This window comes from Scyliorhinus torazame, chromosome 17, assembly GCF_047496885.1.
Source record: "Scyliorhinus torazame isolate Kashiwa2021f chromosome 17, sScyTor2.1, whole genome shotgun sequence".
Taxonomy (NCBI): domain Eukaryota; kingdom Metazoa; phylum Chordata; class Chondrichthyes; order Carcharhiniformes; family Scyliorhinidae; genus Scyliorhinus; species Scyliorhinus torazame.
Window position 1 is genome coordinate 6,887,078 of NC_092723.1, and position 22,634 is coordinate 6,909,711.

A 22,634-nucleotide genomic window follows, 5' to 3' on the forward strand; every position below is an offset into this window, starting at 1 on the left:
GGGCTCAGCATTCTCCTCCACAACATTATCTTTTTCCTGAGTGAATACTGACGAAAAATATTCATTTAGTATCTCGCCTATCTCTTCAGACTCCACACACAATTTCCCATCCCTGTCCTTGACTGGTCCTACTCTTTCCCTAGTCATTCGCTTATTCCTGACATACCTATAGAAAGCTTTTGGGTTTTCCTTGATCCTTCCTGCCAAATACTTCTCATGTCCCCTCCTTGCTCGTCTTAGCTCTCTCTTTAGATCCTTCCTTGCTACCTTGTAACTATCCATCGCCCCAACCGAAACTTCACACTTCATCTTCACATAGGCCTCCTTCTTCCTCTTAACAAGAGATACCACTTCCTTGGTAAACCACGGTTCCCTCGCTCGACGCCTTCCTCCCTGTCTGACCGGTACATACTTATCAAGAACACGCAGTAGCTGATCCTCGAACAAGCCCCACTTATCCAGTGTGCCCAACACTTGCAGCCTACTTCTCCACCTTATCCCCCCAAGTCACATCTAATGGCATCATAATTGCCCTTCCCCCAGATATAACTCTTGCCCTGCGGTGTATACTTATCCCTTACCATCATTAACATAAACGTCACCGAATTGTGGTCACTGTCCCCAAAGTGCTCTCCTACCTCCAAATCCAACACCTGGCCTGGTACATTACCCAAAACCAAATCCAACGTGGCCTCGCCTCTTGTTGGCCTGTCAACATATTGTTTCAGGAAACCCTCCTGCACACACTGTACAAAAAACGACCCATCTATTGTACTCGAACTATATCTTTTCCAGTCAATATTTGGAAAGTTAAAGTCTCCCATAATAATTACCCTGTTACTTTCGCTCATATCCAGAATCACCTTCGCCATCCTTTCCTCTACATCCCTAGAACTATTAGGAGGCCTATAAAAAACTCCCAACAGGGTGACCTCTCCTTTCCTGTTTCTCACTTCAGCCCATACTACCTCGGAAGAAGAGTCCCCATCTAGCATCCTCTCCGCCACCGTAATACTGCTCTTGACTAGCAGCGCCACACCTCCCCCTCTTTTGCCTCCTTCTCTGAGCTTACTAAAACACCTAAACCCCGGAACCTGCAACATCCATTCCTGTCCCTGCTCTATCCATGTCTCCGAAATGGCCACAACATCGAAGTCCCAGGTACCAACCCATGCTGCCAGTTCCCCTACCTTGTTTCGTATACTCCTGGCATTGAAGTAGACACACTTCAAACCACCTACCTGAACACTGGCCCCCTCCTGCGACATCAAATCTGTGCTCCTGACCTCTATACTCTCATTCTCCCTTACCCTAAAACTACAATCCAGGTTCCCATGCCCCTGCTGCATTAGTTTAAACCCCCCCCAAAGAGCACTAACAAATCTCCCCCCCAGGATATTTGTGCCCCTCAGGTTCAGATGTAGACCATCCTGTCTGTAGAGGTCCCACCTTCCCCAGAAGGAGCCCCAGTTATCCAGAAATCTGAATCCCTCCCGCCTGCACCATCCCTGTAGCCACGTGTTTAATTGCTCTCTCTCCCTATTCCTCATCTCACTATCACGTGGCACGGGCAACAACCCAGAGATAACAACTCTGTTTGTTCTAGTTCTGAGCTTCCATCCTAGCTCCCTGAAAGCCTGCCTGACATCCTTGTCCCCTTTCCTACCTATGTCGTTAGTGCCAATGTGGACCACGACTTGGGGCTGCTCCCCCTCCCCCTAAGGACCCGGAAAACACGATCCGAGACATTTATGTATCACGTACCCTTGCACCTGGGAGGCAACATACCAAACGTGAGTCTCTCACGCTCCCACAAAATCTCCTATCTGTGCCCCTGACTATAGAGTCCCCAATTACTAATGCTCTGCTCCTCTCCCCCCTTCCCTTCTGAGCAACAGGGACAGACTCCGTGCCAGAGGCCCGTACCCCATGGCTTACCCCTGGTAAGTCGTCCCCCCCACAAGTATCCAAAGCGGTATACTTGTTTCTCAGGGGAACGATCGCAGGGGATCCCTGCACTGACTGCTTTTTCCCAGTCCCTCTTACAGTTACCCACCTATCTCCAATCTTTGGTGTAACTAATTCCCTGAAGCTGCTATCTATGACCCCTTCTGCCTCCCGAATGATCCGAAGTTCTTCCAACTCCAGCTCCAGTTCCCTAACTCGGTCTTGGAGGAGCTGGAGATGGCAGCACTTCCTACAGGTAAAATCAGCAGGGACACTAACTGCATCCCTCACCTCAAACATCATAGTTATTTACACATCTGTCTTGGTACTCAGCACGTGGTGACGGTGTGAGTGTCTTGTTAATGAGGTCCTATCCTTGTCCTGTCTCCAGATGGACTGGCCAGCAGGTGTCGTGTTTCTTGTCTTATACTGTGTCTGCTCTTGTCTGTGATTGGCTGTCGTGTTATGTGTGCTAATTGGTCTGTTGGTCTGTCTATCATGATGTGTGTGTTGTGATGTGTGTTTGAATATCATGACAGCCATGTGCAAAGTAACTATCACATTTCCTACATTATGACATTGACTCCACTTCAAAAATGATCTCTTGACTGTAACGCACTTTCGGACGTCCTGAGGTTGTGAAAGGTGATCTCTGAATTCAAATCATTCCTTCTTTCCAATCAGTTTGTTCCAGAATATGCACAAGAGCTAATTCTATATATTAATACATGTTGTCCCAAAATTAGTAAATCATTATTCATTCATCGTATTCATGGAACAATCATTGGAACCAAAGTACGAGATAAAGAAAAATCTATTTGCTTACAGGAAATGGAGAGATGTTTCATAAACATTCGCCAAAATCTGTATTTCTCGCTCAGAGTGTTAGTAATAGGTGTCACTATCCATCCCATTCCACCCAAGCCAGCTAGGAATTTCAAACAGAAGCAGCCCAGACCTATGTGTCTCTCCCTTATGTCCGGAATGGTTGAGCAATTCCTTTGTTGTGGACCATCACTAAGAGTTTCAAGAACTGGAGAAAACCCATTGGTGGCCCAAGTTTTTTAAAATAAATTTAGAGTACCCAATTCATTTTTCCCCCAATTAATGGGCAATTAGCATGGCCAATCCACCTAGCTTGCACATCTTTGGGTTGTGGGGGCAAAACCCACGCAGACATGAGAAGAATGTGCAAACTCCACTCGGGACAGTGACCGAGGGTCGGGATTGAACCTGGGACCTCGGCGCCGAGAGGCAGCAGTGCTAACCACTGCACCGCCGTGCTGCCCTGTCAGGCCAAAGTTAAGCACAGCACAGAGTTTAATTGCCATGGGAGTTCTCCTGATTGTCCGTTGTAACATTGGGAGAGGATGAGCTGAATCCTGGGGAAGCAACTAGAATGGTGCGGCAGCATTTTAGCAGGGGGTTCTGTTAGGTCTTCCCATGAAATTGTGACAGGCACCCAAGAGAATCCACGTGGAAACGAATGACATGTATCTTTACATATCCATTTCTGGAATACAAATTTAAACCCGTGTCTGAATTCGACGCTTCGAGCTAGCTTCATTTGCACCCTGGATATTCCGAAAGGCTTGCGATGTCTTGCTGCAAGATAATCAGATTCAATCCATCTATCATTGGGTTTCTGTATTTGTTGACTTGCCAGAATGTAGTAATTGTAGTAAATTAATGGAAAATCTTTTCTATAATTACATCACCTTTTTGGGCGGCAGATACTGTTGTTCATAAATTAGATAGATAAAGATAATTGCTTATTGTCACAAGTAGGCTTCAAATGAAGTTACTGTGAAAAGCCCCTAGTCGCCACATTCCGGCACCTGTTCGGAGAGGCTGGTACGGGAAATGAACCGTGCTGCTGGCCTGCCTTGGTCTGCTTTCAAAGCCAGCGATTTAGCCCTGCACTAAACCAGCCCAGGTGATAAGACAGGTGATTCCTGGGACTTTATCAGTATTTGGAGGTGGGGACGGAGGTGCATACCAGTGTTTGGAAAAGACTGGACACACAGAAGACTATCTTATTTGGAGTTAGCTATTTAGCTATTCATGGGCTCCTTACAGGTTTCCTCCTGAACATTTATTTGTACAGAGAGTGGAAATAAGAACATAGAACCAGGGACAAGAGTAGACAATTCCGCCCCTCCTCCGCCATTGAAAACAATCATGGTTAAAATCAGTCTTATCTCTGTCATGATATTCAGATAAACATCATGGTGCAAACACACATACACACTGATGGACAGATCAATGGACCAATCAATACACACACAACATCACAGCCAATCACAAGCAAGAGCAGAGACACTATAAAACGGGGAACACGACACTTCCGATTCATTCCAGCAGGAGACAGTTCAGGGCACAGAGCTCACAGCAAGCCACTCAACATTCACCATGTGCTGAGTGCCTCTCCAAGATAGTGTTAGGGCTGGGTCCACAGGTTAGAGGGTAATGAACGAACCACAGTAACCAGTTTACAAATGTTAATACTGTTAGTAATAAAACTGAGTTGTACCTTCCGCAACCGTGTTGGTTCGTCTGTGTAGCAGAGCACCCAACACGAATGCTCTAGAATGTCCAACAAGGGTAAACATCTGCTCTATGTCCACCCTGTCAATCCCCTTTAGCATCTTACATGCCTCAATTAGATCTCTCATTCTCCAAAACCCGAGCGATCATAAGCATAAACTGCTCAATCACTCTTCGTAAAACAAGTCCTTCATCCCCGGAATCAATTAGTCAACCTTTTCCAAATCACACCGCGAATGCATTTATATCCTTCCTTAAGCAAAGGGACCGGAATTGTGTGCAAAACTCCAGATGCAGCCTCATCAATGCCCTGTACAGTTGCAACAGCACTTCCTTACATTTATCCTCTGTTCCATTAGCAATGAATGTCAAAATTCCATTTCCCTTCCTTATTACTCAATATTTCTTTGTGTGATTCGCTCAAATGTCACAATGTTCTCAATTTCTCTCATGTAAGGCTGTTCGACCTGAATCCCAATTTTTATGTTTCAATCTACACTCGTGGGACATTTATCACAAGATTTGTCTCATTATAACACATAACACACTTGACTTCCAGGATCCTGCAATAATGAGGGCTGTGTGCACTATCTTAGGGCGCTTACTCCCTCAGGATCAGGCCAGCCTGAGATGAAGTCTTAATGGGCAATCCTGCTGAATAATTTCACAGCAGAGTGGCTCTACACTTCACAGCCAATGACCTCCAAAATAAGTTGCTCTTTTATCTTTTCCTGTCAAGCCTCAGTCAATGAATCTAACCTTTGCAAAGATTGAAATGTAATATTAAAACTTTTTTTGCAAAAATAGTGCAGAATTATCTTGCTTTTGTCTTGGCAATATGATTTAAATTGTTTCCCAAATTAATAGCATATGGGGTGGCACGCTGGCATGGCGGTTAGCCCTGCTGTGCCACAGTGCCAGGGACCCCGGTTCAATTCCAGTCTTTTGGTGACTGTTTCCAGATTGTACTTTCTCCCTCTGTCTGTGTGGGTTTCCTCCGGGTGCTCCGGTTTCCTCCCGCAGTCTAAAGATGTGCCGAACCGTGGGCAGGGGGGGAGACGTTATTCGGGGGCACTGTGGAGGGGGGGGGGCGGAGAGCATGAGCTGGCCGAAGGGGGGGGGGGGTGGCGCTATTTTGCATGCAGGGTCCGCGACCAGCCTCCGCCGTGTAGCACGGCGAGGCCATGCACCCGGCAATTACCCAGGCCGGCATGCTAGCCCCCAGCCAAACGGAGGATCGGTGGCTGTTTTATGCCATTTTTTCTGGCGTAAAATGCCACCGTTCCCTCAACGGCGATGGGCCAGAGGCCCAGAATTGGAGAATCTAGCCCAATGGCTTTCACTTTGTAACTGATAGACAAGCCAATTAAATCGTGGGCGTGAATTTTCAGCCTGGCTATGAAATCCGCTCCCATCCATGATTAGCTCCCGAAGTCAAGCTCACGTTGACTGTTCAATTCACTGCCTGTGAGCTTGAAATGCGCTGAGAGAGGCTCAGCGTTGCCGGTGGGGCCGGGACTGGTCAGTGGCCATGACACAGTTCACAGACCCTAGAGCCAGTGTTGGGAAAAGGTTAATATCCTCCTGTGCCTTGCCAGGGTGAGAACTGATTCCAGCTGGAATCTTGGCCAGGTGTCTTTCTGAGTGATAGCATTTGTTGGTGGTCAAGGGTGTGAAATTTAGAGCGCAATGTGGCAAATAATCATGTGCCTTGATAGACCGTGGCTGGCATGTATGACAGGATGTTGTGCTTCATGTGATGGGCAAGTGCCCCCAAAGTTTTGGAGACTTAATGTCCCAGCATGATGAGTGGTTCTAATGACCCAGCATGATGAGTGGTTCTAATAAAAGCACTTTTCCCCTGACCGAGGACCCAGAATGGGGCCTACACGAGCAACCAGAGGAGGGCCGATAAAGTCATCATGGCCACCTCAGCATCAGAGTCGGCAGGCCGCATGCACTCTGGCTTTGTAATGATGTTCGATCTGGCATTTTTGTTTCCCGCCCCAGATGGCTCATCATCATGACCCCAAAATTACCCTGAGCCCCACCCGCCCCTTGATCTCTGATGATGACCAGTTGCCAGATGCACCCGCCACGTGGCATCCTCCCTCTGCACCATGCACCAGAGCAGACAGGCCCTTTGGTGGTGAATGTGTATCAGAACAAATGGTAGTGTGTAGCTGTGAAGGATGAAACACTGACCTGAGGAGCTGGCAGTGACATAGAGTCCCCAGGGTGCTGGCAGCCAGAGGATTGCTGGAGACCAGGAAGATGCTGAGGCAGAAGCTGATGATGAACCTCTGGAGTCATCCATCAGGTGACAGATGCTGGATATCCAGCAGGATGCATGGGATGATCAGGCAGAGATTCCTGCGGATCTGTGTGCCATGGTTATTGCCTTGGAGGAGTACATGTGGAGTCTGAGCACTGCGTTGGCCCCGAGCTCTGAACTCACAGCACCCTCCTTAGAGAGAGTGGCAATTCTCATGGAGAATTAGCTCCAGAAACTCAGTCAAGGCTTTCTCAGGTTGCACTCAGACCTGCAAGCCCACACACTGCCATTTAATAATTCTGTTTGCTCCAGAAATCATCTGGAGACTTCCATATCTCTTTGTAGATGTCCTTGTGTTTGAAGCAGGGATTCCCATTGCTGAGCCCAATGCCGTTGCCACTTGCCATCGAGCTTAGCATTGAGGTCACTGACCAGTAGCTTGATGTCACTGCAGGATGCCTTGTCCAGAGCATTTCGCAGCTGGTGGTAGAAATAATCTTTCTCCTCCTCAGTGTCTTCCTCTGGTGTGTAAATTAGCATCACAGTGACCTTAGTGTGCCTTATGTACAATCTGGTGGTGATGATACTGACTTCCACCCAACTGATCGTGCTGAGCATCTGTTGAGTATGAGCCAACTCCATGGGTTTGATGTTCTTCTTGCCTGGAATCAGGCAAAATGAAGGTACCAGAGATTCATTAGCTTTCTGTAATTTGGTCAAATCTCCAATATTACAGATTCATCATTCGAATTTGTGTTTTAAAATGTTGTCACATGAATTCACAGATTGATCAGCAGGGTCATAGATTACAAAGTTAGGTAAGCACACCAGATTTAAACATTGGCGCAGGTAATGTTTAAATGTTTAATGCAGGTAATGACGCAGGGGGTGGTTTAGCTCACTGGGCTAAATCGCTGGCTTTTAAAGCAGACCACGGCAGGCCAGCAGCACGGTTCAATTCCCATACCAGCCTCCCCGAGCAGGCGCTGGAATGTGGCGACTAGGGGCTTTTCACAGTAACTTCATTGAAGCCTACTTGTGACAATAAGTGATTTTCATTTTCATTTCATTTCAGGTAGCCACACAGGGGTGGGGTAGAGCGATTGGCCAATGTTCCTGATTGCTCCCGAGTGCTTCCTGCTGGAATGCACTTGTATGAGGAAGCCAAGTGAGAGGAGGGTGTCAAATCCTTCCTTTTCTCCCTTACTCTTGAAGGCAAGACTTTATGCTGGTATACAGTTCCAGGTGTGCCCTGAATTTTGTTTGTGTCTGAACAAAAAATAAATCTGGAATTGGCCTGGTCAGATGAGCTTAGTATCACATTACACGGGTCATTTAATAACTGAGTTATTGAGTATAGACCTGCTTCTCCAGGCCTAGGCCTCGTCTTGGTTAATATTGACCGTTTGTTGAGGGAATAGAGAACCCCTGGGCTCCGTTGAACAATACTCCAGCTTTAGACGAGTTTAGCGATGCAATTAGGAATTAATGATATTTCCGACTTCACGCCACATTGCACATTGAGGAATTGTGCAGCATCACAAGATTAATCGCAATTTTGATCGCTAAAATTTAGCTCAAATGCTCGGAGAGTGGATTGCATTCATGAATGAATTTACATTCGCCAAAGGCTACAGTGATGTCTCTGTGCATGAGGCCAACGTAAGCATGTTTTCTTTAACTCTATTGCAGCAATTGCTTCTGGAGCCCTCAAGGGGTTAACAAAGCCAAGACTGTCAGAAGGAATGGAACAGTTAAAGCAAAAACAAATTTCTCCTCACGGGCCTGTGCTAATAGAACCGTATTATTAACAACAAAGCCCCCCTTCAGACACATATGTCTACTATTTTCATGATTTATATTCGGTTCCCTGGGAACAGGAGGAAATTGATATTGTAGAACAAGAACTTTTCGTGGTGTAAAAATATCTTCTTTTTTTCCACTGATTACTCCACTATCACGAATATTTTTAGACTGCATAAATAATCTGATGAATAGAAAGCCAGAAACTGCAACTTGTTTGGAAAAGAAAAACAAGTACTCATCTAGTGTCTATCCAAGCCACAAACATTTAAGGGGTTTTAGTCCGTAACATACCCAGAACTTAGTGTAGAAAAAGGTACATTTCTGGTTTTCTGGTCTGGCTGATTTCCAGCTGATCTGAGCTTGTAGGGAATTATATGAAAATAAAATGTTCCATTTTGGACGAGGCTAAGGAACGTTTGTGTTAGCGAGTACGCCTAACAGGGGGAGAAATTAATAAATGGTGGGTGGGGGTAGGGTAAACTACTTAAAGGCTGGCCTGGGATTTCTTCTCGAGCTCAGTAATATCAGTAGCTCATGTAGAGTTTCCCAGGCCAAAGTTGACTCGCACTATCTTGATTGAGTCATGTCACACCAACGGGCCATGGCCCCTTGTGATCTGAACGAGATACTTGTAGCATTTTCATGCACTGTTAAAATCTTTTCTGACGATGGATTGAAGAAATGCTTGGTAAGACGAGACCAACTGGGCAGCACGGTGGCGCAGTGGTTAGCATTGTTGCCTCACGGCGCCAAGGACCCTAGTTCCATCCTGGCCCCGGGTCACTGTCCGTGTGAAGTTTGCACATTCTCCTGCGTGGGTTTCCTCCGGAATTTCCCTTTAGTGTCCAAAAAGGTTATGTGGGATCACTGGTTTGCGGGGATGGGGTGGGGCCTGTGGGCCTAGGTAGGGTGGTCTTTCAGAGGGTCACTGGAGACTTGAAGGGCCTCCTTCTGCATTGTAGGGATTCTATGATTACACACCAAAAATACGGTACACAGCACGGAGCAGTCAGAGGAACAATCCCGGCGGGTTCATGTCAACCTCTATTATGTATTATTATGCAAAATAATGTACATGCTATCTTCATCACATCGGTTGGTCGTCATTCTCACCTAGGGCACAACAATTCTCCTTCACCCACCTGTATCATTCTTCTGAGTACAGCAAATGATGCCCTTGCCGCTTTCCTTTTCAAAACATGATTGACTATTTTTAATTTATTAATTGAAAGGATATGGACATCACTGGCTGGGTCAGCATTCATTGCCTAGTTGTCCTTGAGAGGGTGGCGGAGAGCTGCCTTCTTGAACTGCTGCTGTCCGCATGGTATGGGTACGCCCACATGGTATGGGTACGCCCACATGGTATGGGTACGCCCACATGGTATGGGTACGCCCACAGTGCTGTTAGGCAATGAGTTCCAAGATTTTGACCCAGTGACAACGACATTGAAGGAACGGTGATATGTTTCCAAGACAGGATGGTGAGTGACTTGGAGCGGGGTGTGTAGGCGGTGATGTTCCCATGTGTCTGCTGCCTTTGTTTTTCTAGCTGGTGGTGGTTGTGGGTTTGGAAGGTGCTGTCTAAGGAGCTTTGGCGAGTTCCTGCAGTGCATCTTGTAGATGGTACACATGGCTGCCACTGTGAATGGGTGGTGGAGGGTTTGAATGTTAGTGGAAGGGGGAGCTGTGAAGCCGGCTGTTTTGTCCTGGATGGTATCAAGCTTCTTGAGTGTTGTTGGTGCTGCACTCTTCCAGGCAACTGGGGAGTATTCCATTACACTCCTAACTTGTGCCTTGTAGAAATATAGAAAATATGAGCAGGACGTGGCCATTTGGCCCTTCGAACCTGCTGCACCATTCATTATGATCACGGCTGATCATCCATTCAGTAGCCTATATCCCCCAATATACTTTTATCCCTTTAGCCCCAAACCGATATCTAACGCTTTCTTGAAAAGATAAAACATTTTGGCCTCAACTTCGTTCTGTGGTAGAGAATGCCATAGGCTCACCACTCTGGGTGAAGAAATTTCTCCTCAGCTCAGTCCTCAATAGTTTGCCCCATATCTTGTGGCCCCAAGTTCTGGACGCCCCCACCATTAGAATATCCTTCCTGCCCCTACCCTGTCTAGTCCTGTTGGAATTTTATAGGTTTCTCTGAGATCCCCCCTCATTCTTCGAAACTCAATTCAATATAATCCGAACTGACTCAATCTCTCCTCATATGTCAGTCCCGCCATCCCAGCAATCAGTCTGATAAACATTCCCTGCACTCCCTCTGCCAAGTTGAATTTAAAAAAGGAAAAAACTTGCATTTATTTTGTTACTTTTATTTACAGGACAGCCTATCTTTAGGTGAATGTGATAACAAATTTCCACACAACAAAATCTCGCACAACTTCAATGAGTTAAATGAGCAGAATCTGCTTTGGTCGTGTCAGCTGAGTGATAAATGCCGGTCGTGACACTTGGAATCCTCCCTTTCTCGTTCTCGAGTAGGAGGATTGAATCATTTATCTCCTTTTTCAAGCCATTATCAAATTCCTTTTTACTAGAATCTTTAGGTTTCAGTTCAATAGCAGATCATTCCACATGGCCGCAACAGTGTTCTGTGTTTAAAATTCGAACCTTTAATTAATTTCATGATTGCCTTAAATTTCTGCCTCTTATTAACGCTTGGCAGATCAGTGGAAGCAATCTACTGTCATTTACCTTTGTAATCCCGCAGGTCTGCATCTGGTACCTCTTCACATCCTGAGCTCCAGTCAAGACAGCCCTGAGTTCGCAAATCTCTTCACAGCTGTAAACTCTCATCCCTGGCGAGTCTATCTCATCACTGTGCAGTCCTTTTGCTAGGGTGGGTGGGAATGCTGTGCTTGTGATATGTGACAAAAAATTAGCAATGGCTTTGAGCTCAAACACCTGGAGCAAGTACAGTTAACGCAATTCCAAAGTAGCAGATGATAGAAACCTGCAACAAGGGCAGAAAATGCTGAAAATATACAGGAGGCCCACCCAGTTTGGTAAAAGAACAGAAAAGTTAATGTTCTGCCTGCAAAACCCTTCCATTTCAAGCAATGCAGACTTAATAAAGCAAGCCTGACATTTGATTTGTCACACTCCTCCACTGGGGGATTAATACCTCATTGTATTTGGAAGGTACGTGGGTTAACGCTTAAACAATTCCTCTGGTTGAGAAGCGTGAAAAAAACTAAAAGATTTATTTTATCCTCAAACTGCTGTCACTCCAAAATCAGGTCCAAAATGATCAAATCAAGTCGACAGGGTAATTTAAAATTGTTCGCGTCATTCCAAAGTAAGTTTTTGCGATTGGATTCTCAGGATGCGGGCAGAACTGGCATATCGGAAAGCCAGAGTCATTCCAATTAGATGGCAGGACAACGAAACACATGCTACTCTGCATTATGCATCCGCAAGGTGCAAGGTGAATCTCATGGCGGGGCGGATAGGAAGTCATGTGCCACACTGTTACCCTTTGGGGTTGAAGGTGCTGCCACTATGTTGAATTGGCACTCAGACAGTCATTCAGTCAACGCAGGTCAGGAGATCCACATCACTCTCCAGAGTCCTGGTGACCATGGCTCATACTGGAGTCACTCGCAAAAGCGAGCAACTGCATCCCGGGTCATATGAAGCCACGCCCAGCATTACCTTTAAGTCAGATAAGACTCTAGGGGTGGCACAGTGGTTAGCACTGCTGCCTCACAGTGCCAGGGACATTAGTTCAATTCCGGCCTTGGATTACTATCGGGACGGAGTTTGCACGTTGTCCCCATTTCTGCGGGCGTTTCCTCCAGGTGCTCCGGTTTCCTCCCACAGTCCAAAATTGTACAGGTTAGGTGGATTGGCCGTGCTAAATTGCCCTTTAAGTGTCCAAAGATGTGCAGATTAGGTGTGGTTAGGATGGGGGATGGGCCGGAGTAGTGTACTCTTTCACAGGGTCAGTGCACTATAGGAATTCTATGGATTCTATTCTATAAGAACGCCACCTGCAATACAGTCACTGTTAGGCCAATTCAGGGGACCTGTTCATCAACATCTTGACCTTGTAGACACCTCGCTATCTCTTGCCATTCAGGCCCTTGCTCCCCCGAGCACCTTGTCGACCTGCGATGAGCCCCTCCTTCTCCTCATTAGGATGAGAGGCGTTAGCAAGGCAGGATAATCAATATCTCATTGGATCTGTGAATGAACTGAAGTGATAAATTTAGCGCGTATATTCTTTACAGGTTTCCCTTTATCTCAGTCATTAGGCCCATGCTAAGTCCATCACCTGGCCTCTGTCTAGGCATGGTGGCCCAATCCTTCCCCTTTCAGGTGAAGGACATCCTGGAGGACCATAGATGGGTGTTATTTCCATCCAGACATAGCTGCACACGAAGACATTGCTCTTCGCCCAGGGTGATGAGATTCATGTGGGAGAGCCTTCGTCTGTCAATATTCTGCTTTTCTCTATCATCTTCAGAACTCATTTAACACCATAAAATCATAAGATATAGGAGCAGAATTAGACCATTTGGCTCATTGAGTCTGCTCCACCATTCGATCATGGCTGCTATGTTCTTCATCCCCATAACCCCTGATCTCCATATTAATCAAGAACCAGATTAGTGCTTGAGGTGTTGTTACCGACAAGGCTACAGACCAAGAGCTGGAAGGTGGAATTAGGCAGAATAGTTTTTTCTCAGAACATAAGGACTAGGAGCAGGAGCAAACAATTTAGCCTCTCGAGCCTTCTCCACCATTCAATACAATCATGGCTGATCTCATCCTGGCCTCAACTCCACCGTCCTGCCCATTCTCCGTCACCTTTCAACCCATTACTAATTAAAAATCTCTCCAACTCCTCCTTTAATTTACTCATTGTCCCAGCATCCACCGCACTCTGGGGTAGCGAATTCCACAGATTCACAACCCTTTTGGAGAAGTAGTTCTCCTCATCTCAGTTTTAAATTTGCTACCCCCTTACCCTGAGACTATGACCTCTCGTTTTAGAATGTCCCACAAGAGGAAGCATCCATTCCACGTCTATTTTATCCATACCTTTCATCATCTTATATACCTCAATTTGATCTCCCCTCATTCTTCTAAATTTGAGAGAGTTTAGGCCTAAACTGCTCAATCTCTCCTCATACGACAAACCCCCACATCTCTGGAATCAACCTAGTGAACCTACCTCTGAACTGCCTCCGATGCCACGACATCTTTCCTCAAATAAGGGTACCAAAACTGTGCACAATACCCCAGGTGCGATCTCACCAATGCCTTGTACAGTAGGAACAGAAGTTCCTTACCTTTATACTCTATTCCTTTGGCTATAAATGCCAACATTCCATTCTCTTTCTTTATTACCTGCTTAACCTGAACGCTAGTTTTCTGCGACTCAAGTAAAAGGACATCCAGATCCCTCTGCATCGGAGCTCCCCGAAGTTTCTCCCATTTAGATAATGAGTTGCTATTCCAGTTTTCTGACCAAAATGGATGACCTCACACTTATCCACGTTAAACTCCATCTGCCACATTTTGGCCCACTCTCCTAACCTCTCTATATCCATTTGCAAGGTTCTTATTTGCTCATTGCAACTTACTGTCCCACCTATTTTAGTGTCATCCGAAAACTTGGCTACAGAACCTTCTATCCTTGTATCCAAATCATTAATATAGATTGTAAATCATTGGACCCAAGAACTGAAACCTGTGGCACCCCATTCGTTACATCTTTCCATCCAGAAAAAGACCCGTTTATCTCTGTCTTCTCTCCGTCAGCCAGTCTTCTATCCAAGCAAGTAAATGATCCCTAACCCCATGTGATCTAACCTTGTGAATTAACCTTCTGTGCGGCACCTTATCAAACACCTTCCAGAAGTCCAGATATACTCCATCTACAGCATCCCCATTATCCACTTGGCTAACTTATATCTTTGAAGAACTCCAGAAAATTCGTCAAACACGACTTACCCTTCATAAAACCATGCTGACTCTGATGGAGTGCATTTTGACATTCCAAATGTCTTGATATTGCTTCCTTAATAATGGATTCTAAAAATTTCTGAACAACAGATGTTAACCAATTGCCCTGTAATTTTTCACATTCTGCCTCCCTCCCTTTTTAAGAATAAGGGCATTACGTTAGCATTTTCCCATGTCCAGGGTATTTGTAATATTATAACCAATGAAGCCATTATCTCTGCTGCCACTTCCTTTAACACCCTTGGATGTAGGCCATCAGGTCCTGGGGACTTGTCTGCCCTCAATCCCAAGAGTTTGTTGAGTACCGTTTCCCTATTCATGCTGATTGTTCTAAGTTCCACCCTTTCTATTCCCTCTGTATTACTTGTTCCTATAGGAATGATACTAGGGTCCTCCACCGTGAAAACTGAGGCAAAATATTGATTTAACATCTCCGCCATTTCTGTGTTCCCCACGATTAACTCACCGGTTTCATCTTTCAAGGGACCAACATTCACTTTCGCGATTCTCTTCTGTTTTATGTATGTATAGAAGCTTTCGCTATCCTTTTAGATATTTTGCGCAAGCTTTTTTTCGAATTTCTCTTGGCTCCTTTTCTTACTATTTTAGTATCCCATTGTGTATGTTTGGATGTTTTCCAATCTTTCAACCTGCCACTGTCCTTTGCAACATGGGATACCTTAGTGTTCGTCTTTATACTGTCCTGAACCTCCTTGCTTAGCCATGGATGTTTTTTACCCCTCTTCTGAAAGACCACTGCCGCGCAGCATAGGAAGACTAACCAAATGATTTCTTGTTAGCCGTGACTATCCACCCAGGAAAATGAAGGTTTGAACTCACGAGTTGGTTGTGCCCCTTGGAGACATCCTTCCCTCCCTTCATCCCTGCTTTTGGCACTTGCCGATGGCAAGTGGCACAGAATGAACAGCAGCTCCACACGTCGCTGGGATCTCGATGTTATGAAGCGCATGATGTGGAGATGCCGGCGTTGGACTGGGGTGAGCACAGTAAGAAGTCGTACAACACCAGGTTAAAGTCCAACAGGTTTGTTTTGAATCACTAGCTTTCGGACACAGCATGCGCGGACACAGACCCCACAATTCTCCAGGGCATATCGGCAGCGAGAGCCGGGCGCTCCACTCTGCCGTCCTGCTAACCCCCAGCAAAACGGGGAATTGGTGGCCGTTTTGCGCCAGTTTTCCTGGTGTTAAATGCTACCGTTCCCACGCCGGCGTGGGGACATAGCCCCAGAATCGGCGAATCCAGCCCCCGGTGTGGCACGACAGAGAATCCCAGCCAGGGACTTTTTTAATTAAAAAAATATTGCTTTAAATTATTCTGATTTAATTTGAGATTTTATTCTCCTCCCATTTGTTTAACTGAAGAATGGAGGACTCCCAAAAAAGTGTATGCAGCAGCCGTAATCTTACAAAATGTCCAGAATGAGGGGAATTTAGGCACATTGGTAAACTCCTGCATCCAGCTCTCCAGGTGCGATCTGCATACTGAATGCAGGCTCTTTCTTGGTATTTAACCATTCACTGAATAGGCGCAGTGGATCACAACTTTCTGTCGAACTAACGGTGAGGCCGTTATTTATGCACAAACACCACAGAAACTTTAGGCAAATGCCTGTTTAAAGTCAGAAACCGATGAGTTGCTGTCCAAGATGCATTAACTTCAAGAAAAGAGCATCCCGCTATCTGGTTCAACGTTGAAATGCATCAAAAGGTGTGAAGACTCATTGTTGCGCAGTTGAGAGTTATTGGGGGCTTCAATAAAGAACTGACAACCTTCCAGAAAAATAAATCTCAAATGCACTTTTCTCCAACCTTCTGCCGCTTCCCACAGTCAGCGTGTTTCGGCTCTGCGTTGATAGTGCCCTGGGATCACCCGAGCATTTGTCACACCCTCAGAATGGATCGATTTCAATTACTGCCTTGCCATTCAATACAAAAGCTGCCCATTATCCCATAAATTCTAATCAACTCGGGCAATTACTTGTTCATCTGAGATTCCTCTCGCATTCCCATCTGCAGTGACGATGATATGGGAAACAGTGTGATCATGCAGGCGCTGTTATTACCCATTGGGCCCATTGCGATCAACGTCACCTTGGATGCCGCTGAATGTTGATGCACCGTTTCTGAAGTTGTCGCCAAGACCTCCCCTTTTACCAAGAAAGCAGAGGATTATCCCACTCCTGTCAGTCGGAAGACAATCTAATGCAGATAAGGTTTTATCTGCCAGTAGTTGGGTCTGGTCAGATGCTGCATGAATTGGTTGTTGCGATATGGATCAAGAAAACGTTTCCAGCCATTGTACAGATCACATGATCTGGGCTAGGGTGACAGGTCAGCAAAGCTCAGCTGCTGGGTCAGATAAAATTTCAATGTCAAGTCAGTCAAATAATTAAGCAGTTTTAAAATGAAAGAGAGCCAAAAACATGGAAGCACCCTTTCCTTCCTTTAGTGTGAATCCACCAGGTTTTGATGGCCGTAGGGTGTACGTGATGTTGGTCATTTTGGTAACAATAATGTCTAAAACGTTCCACGGCTGGTTTAAGGTGGAGCTTCCATCATCATTTTAAGGATTGATGATTAGTGAGCCTAAAAACGAGTCTCTACTAAGCCAAACTTCTACTGCCCACCTCTCTATCCATAGTGGTTAGCAAAGTTGCTTCGCAGCTCCAGGGTCCCAGGTTCAATTCCCGGCTTGCGTCACTGTCTGTGTGGAGTCTGCACGTTCTCCCCGTGTCTGCGTGTGTTTCCTCCGGATGCTCCGGTTTCCTCCCACAGTCGAAAGATGTGTAGGTTAGGTAGATTGGCCATGCTAAATTGCCCTTAGTGTCCAAAAGGGTTAGGTGGGGTTACTGGGTTATGGGGATAAAGGGCATAGGGTGGGGGCGTGGGGTTTAAGCAGGGTGCTCTTTCCAAGAGCCGGTGCAGACTCGATGGGCTGAATGGCCTCCTTCTGCACTGTAAATTCTATGAATTCTATCAATAAACTGCAAATAAAAACAAAGAGATTAGCTATAATTTTGCTACAATGCTGGTTATATGAAATAACAGCCTTCCTTTTGGCAGGAGTGAGGACACACAAAATTGGCAGGCAGGAAAAGAGCAGCTAATCCTCCAAACTTGTCCAACCCTCTCGGACAACTGGATTATAATAGCTAAACACCCTTACCCCACGGCTATGCAATCTCCTGGAGAGGTAGAGAAACATAAAACAAAAAGCCTGGGGTCAATAAAGGTGAAAATACCCTGGAAATATTCCACTCTCATTCCCCCAGGAGATTGTACAAACCTAGTGTCACTTGGAAAGACACTTGCTATCTATACGATGCAATCTCTGCCCCAATCAAGAACTGGACGTCTCCAAGGGGGGTTCAAATCCACCTCAACCTTAACAAGGATTTACTGACATTCAAATCACTGAGAATTGAGACTCTCAAATCTGCTAAATAGTTGCTTTGGTCATGTTGCAGAATGCGGTACCCGTCACCGATCTAAATTAACCCTCAGCACATTGTGCATTATGATTTTAATGTGCAGAAGGAGGATTAACTCTGTGTGAGGCAGGAGGGGTGGGATTCTCCATTTGTGAGGCTATCAGTGGAGTTCTCCGTCGGCGTACCCTCCGCTCCGCCGGCAGCGCATCCACACCCAGGGGTTTACCAGCGGCGTGGGGCTGGCCACAATGGGGAATCTCATTGGCCAGCTGCGGGTGCGGAGAATTCCGCTGCAGGCGGGGGTGCGCCGGAAAACGGGACTGGCGGACCGAAGAATCCCGCCCTGGGATTCATCCCAGAGTGTTAAAAGAGATGGGTAGGGAAATTGTAAACGCACTAGTGATAATTTATCAAAATTCACTGGACTCTGGGGTGGTCCCAGAGGATTGGAAAGTAGCAAACGTGACACCACTGTTTAAAAAAGGAGGTCGGCAGAAAGCGGGTAATTATAGGCCGGTAAGCTTAACTTCGGTTGTAGGGAAAATGCTGGAATCTATCATTAAGGAGGAAATAGCGGGGCACCTGGAGGGAAATTGTCCCATTGGGCAGACGCAGCATGGGTTCATAAAGGGTAGGTCTTGTCTGACTAATATGGTAGAATTTTTTGAGGACGTTACCAGTGCAGTAGATAACGGGGAGCCAATGGATGTGGTATATCTGGATTTCCAGAAAGCTTTTGACAAGGTGCCACACAAAAGGTTGCTGCATAAACTAAAGATGCATGGCATTGAGGGTACAGTGGTAGCATGGGTAGAGGATTGGCTAACTAACAGAAAGCAGAGAGTGGGGATAAATGGGTGTTTCTCTGGTTGGCAACCTGTAACTAGTGGGGTCCCTCAAGAATCAGTGTTGGGCCCGCAGTTGTTCACAATTTACATAGATGATTTGGAGTTGGGGACCAAGTGCAATGTGGCAAAGTTTGCAGACGACACTAAGATGAGTGGTAAAGCAAAAAGTGCAGAGGATACCGGAAGTCTGCAGAAGGATTTGGATAGGTTAGGTGAATGGGCTAGGGTCTGGCAGATGGAATTCAATGTTGCCAAGTGTGAGGCTATCCATTTTGGGAGGAATAACAGCAGAATGGATTATTATTTAAACGGTAAGATGTTAAAACATGCCGCTGAGCAGAGGGACCTGGGTGTGCTGGTGCATGAGTCGCAAAAAGTTGGTGTGCAGGTGCAACAGGTGATTAAGAAGGCTAATCGAGTTTTGTCTTTCATTGCTAGAGGAATGGAGTTCAAGACTAGGGAGGTTATGCTGCAATTGTATAAGGTGTTGGTGAGGCCACATCTGGAGTATTGTGTTCAGTTTTGGACTCCTTACCTGAGAAAGGACATATTGGCACTGGAGGGAGTGCAGAGGAGATTCACTAGGTTGATCCCAGAGTTGAGGGGATTAGATTATGACGAGAGGTTGAGTAGACTGGGACTGTACTCATTGGAGTTTAGAAGGATGCGGGGGGGTCTTATTGAAACATATAAAATTATGAAGGGAATAGATAGGATAGATGCGGGCAGGTTGTTTCCACTGGTCGGGGAAAGCAGAACTAGGGGGCATAGCCTCAAAATAAGGGGAAGTAGATTTAGGACCGAGTTTAGGAGGAACTTCTTCACCCAAAGGGTTGTGAATCTCTGGAATTCCTTGCCCAGTGGAGCAGTTGAGGCTCCTTCTTTAAACATTTTAAAGAAAAAGATAGATAACTTTCTAAAGAATAAAGGAATTCGGGGATATGGTGTACGGGCCGGAGAGTGGAGCTGAGTCCACAAAGATCAGCCATGATCTCATTGAATGGCGGAGCAGGCTCGAGGGGCCAGATGGCCTACTCCTGTTCCTAGTTCTTATGTTCTTATGGGTTCTCCCTCCAGAGCTGAATTGCAACATGTTTATGATCCCCCTGGAAGAGCAAACTGGTAAGCAATTCAGTGTTCCACACCAAATGTATGCCTGGCGTGGAATACAAGGGATTCGCAAAGATTCCTCCTATTGGGCCATTGAGTGAGTGGCCTGATAGCCAAGTCCCATGGCCGGCCTCCACCCCTGTCCCCACATCGCCAATCGGCCTTTAACCCCCCCTCCAGCCGCACCGCACAGCAGCCCCCACCCCCACATTGCCTGTGAATCCCCCGCCCCCAAATATGGGGATGACCCAACCTGCTCCCCCCCCCCCCAGAGACACAAGCGATAGGTAGACCCCCCCCCCCCCCAGGGACCCCTGTTATTGAGAGAACCCCCCACAGGGGCCCCTGAAATAGGGAGACCCCCCACTAGGGACCACTGTAATAGGGAGACCCCCACCAGGGACCCCTGTCATTGAGAGAATCCCCCACAGAGACCCCTGTAATATGGAGACCCCCACCAGGGTCCCCTGTAAGAGGGAGACCCCCACCAGGGACTCCTGTAAACAGTGGGACCCCCTCACAGGTAACCGAGTTATGGAGGAGCCTTCCAGGGACCCCTGTAATAGGGAGACCCCCCCACAGGGACCCCTGTAACAGTGGTACCCCCTCACAGGTAACCGAGTTATGAAGGAGCCTTCCAGGGACCCCTGTAATAGGGGGACCCCCCCCCCCCCACAGGGACCCCTGTAACAGTGGGACCCCCTCACAGGTAACCAAGTTATGGAGGAGCCTTCCAGGGACCCCTGTAATAGGGGGACCCCCACAGGGACTCTGTCAAAAAAAAAGCGGACTGGCGTATTTAGCGTCATCATTCTTGAAGGCCAGGGACTTAAGACACTGGCAAACCTCGCTTCACATAAAGGGCACCCTGCTCAAAGAGAAAGTAAAGGTGCCCCACCCCACCCCACCATCTCTGGCATCGGGGTGTCATTCCCCAACACCCACTCCCTTCTTCACCAGCATTGGGTCTTCATCCCCCACCCTCAACTTCACTGCCATCGGGGCTTCAGTGTCCCCCCCCCCCCCTCCACCCATATAATGGAAATGCCCTCCTCAATGGGGTTCTGTGGAGGCCTCACCCCGGCAACCTAACTGCTTGGCACTGCCAGGGTGCCAGGTGGCTGTGCCAGGTGGGAGTGCCCAGCCATATCCGTCACCACCCGGGAGCTATCCTCGCCATTGAGCCCCCAGCATGGTCATCTTGACTATTTTTTGATTATGGAAACCAGTTGTGATTCCTGCCAGTGTGACTGGCGGGGGTGGGGGAAGGGGAGGAACACCGACGAATTCCCCGGAACCAACGGCGTTAAGCCGCTTTGGCATATTTAAATGAATTTTAATTTATGCTAATAAGATTCACATCCTCACTGAACATGAAGCTGATTACATCAGCGGGCGTGGGATGGCGGGGGGGGGGGTATGGGAACATCACGTTCTGAGTTCTCGCTGTCGCAAATCCCGTTTTTGGCTCCTCGCGAGAGCTAGTGGTCATAATGAGATCAGCGCATGGGACGAACAGGCCTGACAAATCATGGCCAGAGGTTCTGTTTCTATTTTTAAGGGAATGTTTTGCCTTTTGAGCAAGTAATGTGAATAAGAGAGAATATGGCTCTGGCATCAATTCTCTCTAACCTTTAATAATGTATTCTTGATACCACTGTCCAGATGGTTAGGGTAACTTCTTGCCAGCAATGCAATGAAAATAATTTGTCTGTCATGGGATCACATTCATGGCCCATGACCCATGTGACAGTCCCAGAGACGTTGTACATTGCGTTGTTTGACACCTGCTTACACTGCCTTCTGTGCTCCAGCACCGCAGTGACATCCCTCTCTGTGTGTTCCAGCTTTGATTTTGCCTTTTCCTGATTAATTTTAGATTGCATTTCCCTTTAGTATTAAGCGCTCACTTTAATTATCCAATCAATAAAACCCTACATGCCGTCCAAACTTAAGGAAAAGATTTTAAGATGCCAGCCTTGTGGGTCCCAGATAATGGAGGATTTATGGACATTTCCTGGCTGCTAAAGGCTTTCACAAGCGCAAGGAGGCCAGTGGCGAGATTCTCTGCCCCATCTGCCGGGTCGGAGAATCCCTGGGGGGCGTTGCGAATCCCGCCCCGCAGCCCCGACGCCGACTGTCGTATTATCCGGCGACGTTTTTCAGGCGGGGGCGGGATCCATGCCACGCCGGGCCGGGGCCATTGGCAGAGGCCCCCCGGCAATTCTCCGGGCCCCGATGGGCAGTCCGTTTTTGGGCAGTCCCGCCGGCGTGGGTGACGCATGGTCCCACACGTCGGAACCTGGCAGGTAAGTCGGCGGGGGCGGTCCTTGTAGCCATGTAAAATGGCTGAGTCCCGATTAGAATGGTCAAACCCCGATTTAAAATGGCGAACGGAAGAGGCTGATGGGAAAATCAGCCAACAGGACTCAAACGGACAGCTGCAGGTAAAACAGTGTATTCGCCTCTGGGGAGGTCAGTCCAGACCGATACCTGCAGCCATCAACATCACAACAACCCAGCCATCTGCATAGTAAGCAGCCATCCCCGGGAACAATTGCTACAAATTAGCAATTGAAAGCCGACCCAGACCTTTCGGCGCCAGCAGGGGCTGACACAAAGAGAGGTAAACGACCACCCGCCGATCAAGGAA